At 32.8% G+C, this 9798-nt stretch overlaps 2 non-coding genes and 1 pseudogene across 2 annotated transcripts; all 3 read right to left on the bottom strand.

Moving 5' to 3' along the window:
- Window positions 1–794: 794 nt before the first annotated feature.
- On the bottom strand, window positions 795–3579 carry LOC128871515 (large subunit ribosomal RNA; annotated as a pseudogene).
- A 442-nt stretch (window positions 3580–4021) lies between these two features.
- Window positions 4022–4202, bottom strand: LOC128871513 (5.8S ribosomal RNA). Its single transcript, XR_008456038.1, has one exon. It is a non-coding gene; the product is annotated as a 5.8S ribosomal RNA (ribosomal RNA).
- A 576-nt stretch (window positions 4203–4778) lies between these two features.
- LOC128871514 (small subunit ribosomal RNA) lies at window positions 4779–6769 on the bottom strand. The gene has a single exon (XR_008456039.1). It is a non-coding gene; the product is annotated as a small subunit ribosomal RNA (ribosomal RNA).
- Window positions 6770–9798: the final 3029 nt, after the last annotated feature.

The raw sequence follows: 9798 nt of genomic DNA, 5'->3' as shown, positions 1-9798 counted from the left end.
AAGACAGGGATGAGTCCCGCACAGGCACGCACACAGCAACCACACCTAACGGCAAGCCAAAGCAACCGCGAGGACGTAGCCCACACCACCAGCCAAAGGTCTGGCAAAGGCCACCACCAATGCCCTGCCGGACAGAACACCGTTCCCCGCACAGGGACGGGTCGACCAATATGAAGCTAACGCCGGGCTCGACCGTAGGCCAAACGCAGCACACTGTGAACACGGCACCTGCACAAGGTATTCAACCTTGGCGCAGCACTATACCACCGCACAAAAAAGAACACCCCTTTTATCGCTGCCGAAGATAGCAATATAACAGCACGCCAAACTATCAACGCACTCACTATATCCACGCCGAAAACTAACGGCACGCACCAAGTACCACGCCGAAAATTAACGGCACTCGCAAAAACCACGCCGAACCAATAACGGCACACACGCAAGAGTATAACCAATAGTTCACCGCACACTGTACGATACTATGTACAGCCACGCACACAGCTTGGCGTCACTCGAATAACGGTGAAAGTTCCCGTATCCGCAGAATGGCACTCACTTAACACAGTTGCCCGTCAACAAAGTACAGCTACTGTACAGCCACGCTAAAACGTAGCGTCACTAAAAATTCCGGTGAAAACACAGCGGTATTTTCCCGTACTCACACAACGGCACTCACTAAGCACAAAGCACAATGTGCCCGAATCGATGTACAGTTCATGTACAGCTACACTGTAGCGTCACTCGAATAGCGTAACTAGCGGATATAGCACAAAACGGAATTCGCAATAATTTATGCGCTCACGACACGGCACGTCTTCACTGCTCAACAATCACAATGAGAATGAGTAGATAGGGACAGTAGGAATCTCGTTAATCCATTCATGCGCGTCACTAATTAGATGACGAGGCATTTGGCTACCTTAAGAGAGTCATAGTTACTCCCGCCGTTTACCCGCGCTTACTTGAATTTCTTCACTTTGACATTCAGAGCACTGGGCAGAAATCACATTGTGTCAACACCCGTTAGGGCCATCACAATGCTTTGTTTTAATTAGACAGTCGGATTCCCCAAGTCCGTGCCAGTTCTGAATTGATTGTTAATTGATAATCGTTATAATTTAAAAAGAATATATATCGAATGATATAATTCCTTAAAAATTTTAGCAAGAAAGTTCCACAATTGGCTACGTAACTACTATCCGGGGAACAAGAATCGTAATTCTCTATTTACCCAGAACGAGTACATAAACCATGGTATTGCTTCCCAATCAAGCCCGACTATCTCAATCTTCAGAGCCAATCCTTATCCCGAAGTTACGGATCTAATTTGCCGACTTCCCTTACCTACATTATTCTATCGACTAGAGACTCTTCACCTTGGAGACCAGCTGCGGATATTGGTACGGCCTGTTGAGAAGTTTGCGTGACCCCACCATAAATTTTCAAGGTCCGAGGAGAAAATATCGACACAACAGTAAATGTCATGCTCTTCTAGTCCATCTACCATATCTCTCTTCGAAAGACTTCCATGGTAGTACGACTATAAAACAGAAAAGAAAACTCTTCCGATATCTCTCGACGGCTTCTTTATGGTCGTTCCTGTTGCCAGGATGAGCACAAGGCCCATTTTTAATAACAAACGGATACTCAACAGGTTACGGAATTGGAACCGTATTCCCTTTCGTTCAAAATAATTCAAGTATTTAATTATTTTTTAATATATATATATAAATTTTATTAATATTTTTTTATTAAAAACTTGAAAATTTTCGGCTTTCGCCTTGAACTTAGGACCGACTAACTCGTGATCAACCACTGTTCACACGAAACCCTTCTCCACTTCAGTCCTCCAAGGTCTCATTCGATTATTTGCTACTACCACCAAGATCTGTACCAATAGCGGCTCCATGCAGGCTTACGCCAAACACTTCTAAGCACACTATTGTACCCTCCTACTCACTAAAGTTTCAAAATTTATAAATCAATCGAAATTGTTTTATAAATCATCTACTTTAGCGGTAATGTATAGGTATACAACTTAAGCGCCATCCATTTTAAGGGCTAGTTGCTTCGGCAGGTGAGTTGTTACACACTCCTTAGCGGATTACGACTTCCATGTCCACCGTCCTGCTGTTTTAAGCAACCAACGCCTTTCATGGTATCTGCATGAGTTGTTAATTTAGGCACCGTAACATTACGTTTGGTTCATCCCACAGCGCCAGTTCTGCTTACCAAAAGTGGCCCACTGGGCACATTATATCATAACCTCAACCTTCATATCAAGAAAGGTGAGGTTCTTACCCATTTAAAGTTTGAGAATAGGTTAAAATCGTTTCGACCCTAAGGCCTCTAATCATTCGCTTTACCAGATAAGATTATTTTATATAATTTTTAAATGCACCAGCTATCCTGAGGGAAACTTCGGAGGGAACCAGCTACTAGATGGTTCGATTGGTCTTTCGCCCCTATACTCAATTCTGACAATCGATTTGCACGTCAGAACTGTTTCGGTCTTCCATCAGGGTTTCCCCTGACTTCAACCTGATCAAGTATAGTTCACCATCTTTCGGGTCACAGCATATATGCTCAAGGTACGCTCCAGTTAGAGGTATAAATAATAATAAATTATCATTATACATAACTATATGGAACGCCCCGGGATTGAATTAATTGACTATTTAAGAAAATAGACTAAAAATTAATCCCATTATATTTTTAAGTTAAGTTAATTATGCCATTAAGTTTAATATAACTCAATGACTTGCACATATGTTAGACTCCTTGGTCCGTGTTTCAAGACGGGTCCCGAAGGTATCCTGAATCTTTCGCATTGTTAATCATATAAATGCATACAAATAAATATTAATATCATAGATATTAAATTTTTTGTAAAATTCAAAAAATGAATTTTAGCATTATATATAATAAAATCTATCAACACTTTATCAAATCATTAGTATTTATTCTATGTTAATATGCTTAAAAAGCAAATTAATTTAAATAAACTTAATATCACCAATGATCTTTTGATAAATACTTTATTATGTTAATAGATTACAATGTCCTTATATGAAAAAAATGCACATTATTTTTAATTATTTAATGATGAATTTTTCATAATGGATATTCAGGTTCATCGGGCTTAACCTCTAAGCAGTTTCACGTACTATTTAACTCTCTATTCAGAGTTCTTTTCAACTTTCCCTCACGGTACTTGTTTACTATCGGTCTCATGGTTATATTTAGTTTTAGATGGAGTTTACCACCCACTTAGTGCTGCACTATCAAGCAACACGACTCTTTGGAAATATCTTTCTAGTAATCATTAACGTTATACGGGCCTGGCACCCTCTATGGGTAAATGGCCTCATTTAAGAAGGACTTAAATCGTTAATTTCTCATACTAGATATTAAGATATTCCATACACTGCATCTCACATTTGACATATAGACAAAGTGACTTAGTGCTGAACTATTTTCTTTTCGCTCGCCGCTACTAAGAAAATCCTTGTTAGTTTCTTTTCCTCCCCTCATTAATATGCTTAAATTCAGGGGGTAATCCCATATGAGTTGAGGTTGTTTTAAAATATTTTTTATCTTCTCACACAATTTAATAAATAATTATATCATCTTTTCATCTCTATTTTTCTTTTTTTCCTTTTATATAAATATATATTATAAATAATAATTATGTAAAATGAGGCAATTCTAGAATAAAAAAAAATTAATTTTTATGCTAGACATTCCTCCTTTAATTACATATATAAATTAATATTTTATATATATATAAATAATATGAAAATTTTTTAAAGAGAATACTTAGATTCAAAATTTTTATTTCATTTTATTTGAGAGGATTTTTTTTTTTTTAAGAATATATATAATAAATAAAAAATTCATTATATAATCTTTATTTTTTTGCTATTAATATTATGAATTATTTAAAATCCAATAATATACACATTTGCTTAAATTCAATTATTTTTATAAAAGAATAAGCAACTTATTTAGCATAGTCTTACAACCCTCAACCATATGTAGTCCAAGCAGTACTTTAAAATTTAATTTAATGTACATAACAGCATGGACTGCGATATGCGTTCAAAATGTCGATGTTCATGTGTCCTGCAGTTCACACGATGACGCACAGTTTGCTGCGTTCTTCATCGACCCATGAGCCAAGTGATCCACCGCTTAGAGTATTTTTTTATTTATTTTTATTTATAACAAATGTCAATTTTTTTTTGCATATATTAATTGAAAGAGTAAAATTAAATAATAATAATAATAATATATAAATTGATTTTCTTTCAATAATATATATCAAATATATTTAACTCTAAACATTTTTATTAAGTTGCGAATGTCTTAGTTCAACAATAATACAGTGGTGGTATTTATTATGTTTGATTATTTTGTATTTTTTTTAATCATTTTATGTATATATAAATATATTAATAAATATATACCACTTTTGTTATTGTGAACAAATTAACTTATCATTCAATCAAATGAATAATAAGTACAACTTTCTATTTTCATGTTTAAAGGTTTTTAAAAGAAAAAATAAGAAAAAACATTACAAAATGTACCATCCATATTATATTTAATATGATATAATTGATGGATAACAAATTGAATGAAAAAGAATAAAAAGAATATGGATTCAAAATAATTATAAATTTTTCTTTTTTTTCTTTTTTTTTTTTTTTCTTTTGTTTGTTTTTGTTTTTATTTTTTTTGGCATTGTTTGTTTTTCTTACGGATATGGAACACAATAATGATCCTTCCGCAGGTTCACCTACGGAAACCTTGTTACGACTTTTACTTCCTCTAAATAATCAAGTTCGGTCAACTTTTGCGAAACAACCGTGACACACGAGGCGTCACAGTGATCACGTCCGGAGACCTCACTAAATAATTCAATCGGTAGTAGCGACGGGCGGTGTGTACAAAGGGCAGGGACTTAATCAATGCGAGTTAATAACTCGCACTTACTGGGAATTCCAAGTTCATGTGAACAGTTTCAGTTCACAATCCCAAGCATGAAAGTGGTTCAGCGGTTTACCCGGACCTCTCGGTCTAGGAAATACACGTTGATACTTTCATTGTAGCGCGCGTGCAGCCCAGGACATCTAAGGGCATCACAGACCTGTTATTGCTCAATCTCGTTACTGCTAGACGCAATTTGTCCATTTAAGAAGCTAGTGTCCTTATAATGGGACAAACCAACAGGTACGACTCCACTTATATAAACACATTCAAACACTTGTACATTCAAGATGTACGCATGAAAGAAGGCTATATAAGTTTCAACATCATAATCCTGAAAGCATCTATTTAATATATTTGAGTCTCGTTCGTTATCGGAATTAACCAGACAAATCACTCCACGAACTAAGAACGGCCATGCACCACCACCCATAGATTCGAGAAAGAGCTATCAATCTGTCTTACACGCTTATGTTCGGACCTGGTAAGTTTTCCCGTGTTGAGTCAAATTAAGCCGCAGGCTCCACTCCTGGTGGTGCCCTTCCGTCAATTCCTTTAAGTTTCAGCTTTGCAACCATACTTCCCCCGGAGCCCAAAAGCTTTGGTTTCCCGGGAAGCGACTGAGAGAGCCATAGTAGTAGCTACACCCAATTGCTAGCTGGCATCGTTTATGGTTAGAACTAGGGCGGTATCTGATCGCCTTCGAACCTCTAACTTTCGTTCTTGATTAATGAAAACATCTTTGGCAAATGCTTTCGCTTAAGTTAGTCTTACGACGGTCCAAGAATTTCACCTCTCGCGTCGTAATACTAATGCCCCCAAACTGCTTCTATTAATCATTACCTCTTGATCTAAAAACCAATGAAAGTAGAACAGAGGTCTTATTTCATTATTCCATGCACAAAATATTCAGGCATTTGGAGCCTGCTTTAAGCACTCTAATTTGTTCAAAGTAATTGTACCGGCCCACAACAACACTCGATGAAGAGCACTGAAGTAGGTTTAAATAGGAGGAATATATAAAAAATACATTGTATTAATTATATATAAGAACTCCACCGGTAATACGCTTACATACATAAGGTAATGTACATACCACAATATATAGTTGTACTACCCGTATGAAGCACAAATTCAACTACGAACGTTTTAACCGCAACAACTTTAATATACGCTATTGGAGCTGGAATTACCGCGGCTGCTGGCACCAGACTTGCCCTCCAATAGGTCCTTGTTAAAGGATTTAAAGTGTACTCATTCCAATTACAGGGCCTCGGATATGAGTCCTGTATTGTTATTTTTCGTCACTACCTCCCCGAACTGGGAGTGGGTAATTTACGCGCCTGCTGCCTTCCTTAGATGTGGTAGCCGTTTCTCAGGCTCCCTCTCCGGAATCGAACCCTGATTCCCCGTTACCCGTTGCAACCATGGTAGTCCTAGATACTACCATCAAAAGTTGATAGGGCAGACATTTGAAAGATCTGTCGTCGGTACGGGACCATACGATCTGCAAGTTATCTAGAGTTCAACCAATTTAACGATCAAATGATCGCTTGGTTTTAGTCTAATAAAAGCACACGTTCCATAAGGTCCGTGTTTATATTGCATGTATTAGCTCTAGAATTACCACAGTTATCCAAGTAACTGTTAACGATCTATGGAACCATAACTGATATAATGAGCCTTTTGCGGTTTCACTTTTAATTTGTTTGTACTTAGACATGCATGGCTTAATCTTTGAGACAAGCATATAACTACTGGCAGGATCAACCAGAATAATATATATATTTGTTTATATATTTTTCTTTGCTTTTCATATTTGAAAATTTCATAAATTACGGTGTATATAAAAAGTAAAGGGGAAAACGCACATACAATAGAACGTAATTTTAATAACACAATTTATGTATCATCATCATCATCATCATCATCATCATTATTATTATTATTATTATTATTTATTAATAATGTGCTTTTATTTGTATAAAATATTTGTATTTTATTTGGTCTTCTTCTTTGTTGTGTTTTTCTTTCATTTTCTTTCGTTCAATGTGCGCTCCCGCCGACCCCTTTAGCTTTTCTTATCAGAATTCAAAAACCGTTTTTTATGAAAAAGAATTTTCGTTCTCTATATATATTTTATATAAAAATATAAGAACGATATTTCTTCTTAATATTTGCCAATTTTCAAATGTATCATTTTTAATAACATTTTACTTTTTCTTCAAATGCATTTTTAATGTAATAATTTCATATATTACATAATTTTTCTCTCTGAATTGAAATTAATAATTCCATAATTCTATTTTTTAATCATAAATATATATATGATTGAAAAAATTTCTCCTTTTTTCTTTTATTTAAAATTTAATTTTTCTTATAATTTTTATTTGTTTTGTTTTTTTTTTTCTTCATCTGTTTAATTTCCTGTATGTATACAAGAAACAAACAGTTGAGGATAATTTCTATGTAATGCTAGTATAGAATATAAAATTTTGAATTCAAAAATTTATTTCTATTTAAACTAACTATAGAATACCAGGAATAAAATACAATGACACCAATATGCCAAGGTTACATTCCATAATATGTTAGTATAGAATATAAATTCTTCATATATGTATATATATTCGAAAATTGTTTCTATTTAAACTAACGTATGGAAAACCATGAATAAAATCACAATACACCAATATGCCAAGGTAACAGTCAATAGTTACATTCCATAATATGTTAGTATAGAATATAAATTCTTCATATATGTATATATATTCGAAAATTGTTTCTATTTAAACTAACGTATGGAAAACTATGAATGAAATCTCACAATACACCAATATGCCAAGGCAACAATCAATAGTTACATTCCATAATATGTTAGTATAGAATATAAATTCTTCATATATGTATATATATTCGAAAATTGTTTCTATTTAAACTAACGTATGGAAAACTATGAATGAAATCTCACAATACACCAATATGCCAAGGCAACAATCAATAGTTACATTCCATAATATGTTAGTATAGAATATAAATTCTTCATATATGTATACATATTCGAAAATTGTTTCTATTTAAACTAACGTATGGAAAACTAGGAATAAATCCACAATATCACCAGTTTAACATAACTCAAATTCGTGTTTCATATAGTTATGATTCGATTTATATGCTTCAATATCATTGGTTAGTTAAATGTTGATATTTTCATATTATTCACATGCCTTCACCGTGAGTGTTTTTTGCCATGCACACCACACATTGTGAAAAATGTATGGGAAAAATTCAATTCAATACATTTCAGTTTGATTTCATATAATTCAATTACATTTTATATATTTCAATAATACCATCAACTTAACTAAATATATATTAAAATACTAAATTATATATATGATGATATTTTCCATATATTTGAAATGTCTTTATTATATATTTATTCAGTTTATCATATGAATGTATTGTGTTAAATTTTACTTTCATACATTTAATCGAATTTAGTTTCATATAAATTCGATTCGATTTTCTTTCATATATCTCACTTGCCTTCACCGTGAGTGTTTCTGACAATGTACACAACGCATTGTGAAAAATGTATGGGCAAAATTTTGTTAAATTTTACTTTCATACATTTAATCGAATATAGTTTCATATAAATTCGATTTGATTATCTTTCATATATTTCACATGCCTTCACCGTGAGTGTTTTTGTTTGTCCATGTACACAACGTATTGTGAAAAATGTATGGGCAAAATTTAACTTAATACAATTCAATATATTTCAAATGTTTTTCTTATATATTTATTCAGTTTATCATATGAATGTATTGTGGTAAATTTTATTTTCATACATTTAATCGAATATAATTTCATATAAATTCGATTTGATTTTCTTTCATATATATCTCACTTGCCTTCACCGTGAGTGTTTCTGACAATGTACACAACGCATTGTGAAAAATGTATGGTGAAAATCTAACTTAATACAATTCAATATATTTCAAATGGCTTTATTATATATTTATTCAGTTTATCATATGAATGTATTGTGGTAAATTTTATTTTCATACATTTAATCGAATATAATTTCATATAAATTCGATTTGATTTTCTTTCATAGATATCTCACTTGACTTCACGTGAGTGTTTCTGACAATGTACACAACGCATTGTGAAAAATGTATGGGCAAAATTTTGTTAAATTTTAATTTCATACATTTAATCGAATATAGTTTCATATAAATTCGATTTGATTATATTTCATATATTTCACATGCCTTCACCGTGAGTGTTTTTTGCCATGCACACCACACATTGTGTAAAATGTATGGGAAAAATTCAATTAAATACATTTCAGTTTGATTTCATATAATTCAATATTCAAATTTTATATATTTCAATAATATCATCGATTTAACCAAATATATATTAAAATAATAAATTATATATATGATGATATTTTCCATATATTTCAAATGTCTTTATTATATATTTATTCAGTTTATCAAATGAATGTATTGTGTTAAATTTTACTTTCATACATTTAATCGAATATAGTTTCATATAAATTCGATTTGATTTTCTTTCATAGATATCTCACTTGACTTCACGTGAGTGTTTCTGACAATGTACACAACGCATTGTGAAAAATGTATGGGCAAAATTTTGTTAAATTTTACTTTCATACATTTAATCGAATATAGTTTCATATAAATTCGATTTGATTATCTTTCATATATTTCACATGCCTTCACCGTGAGTGTTTTTGTTTGTCCATGTACACAACGCATTGTGAAAAATGTA

Source organism: Anastrepha ludens, unplaced genomic scaffold (assembly GCF_028408465.1).
Source record: "Anastrepha ludens isolate Willacy unplaced genomic scaffold, idAnaLude1.1 ptg000180l, whole genome shotgun sequence".
Classification (NCBI taxonomy): domain Eukaryota; kingdom Metazoa; phylum Arthropoda; class Insecta; order Diptera; family Tephritidae; genus Anastrepha; species Anastrepha ludens.
The sequence above is the reverse complement of the archived record's forward strand: the minus strand, read 5'-3'. Positions and strand labels throughout refer to the sequence as shown.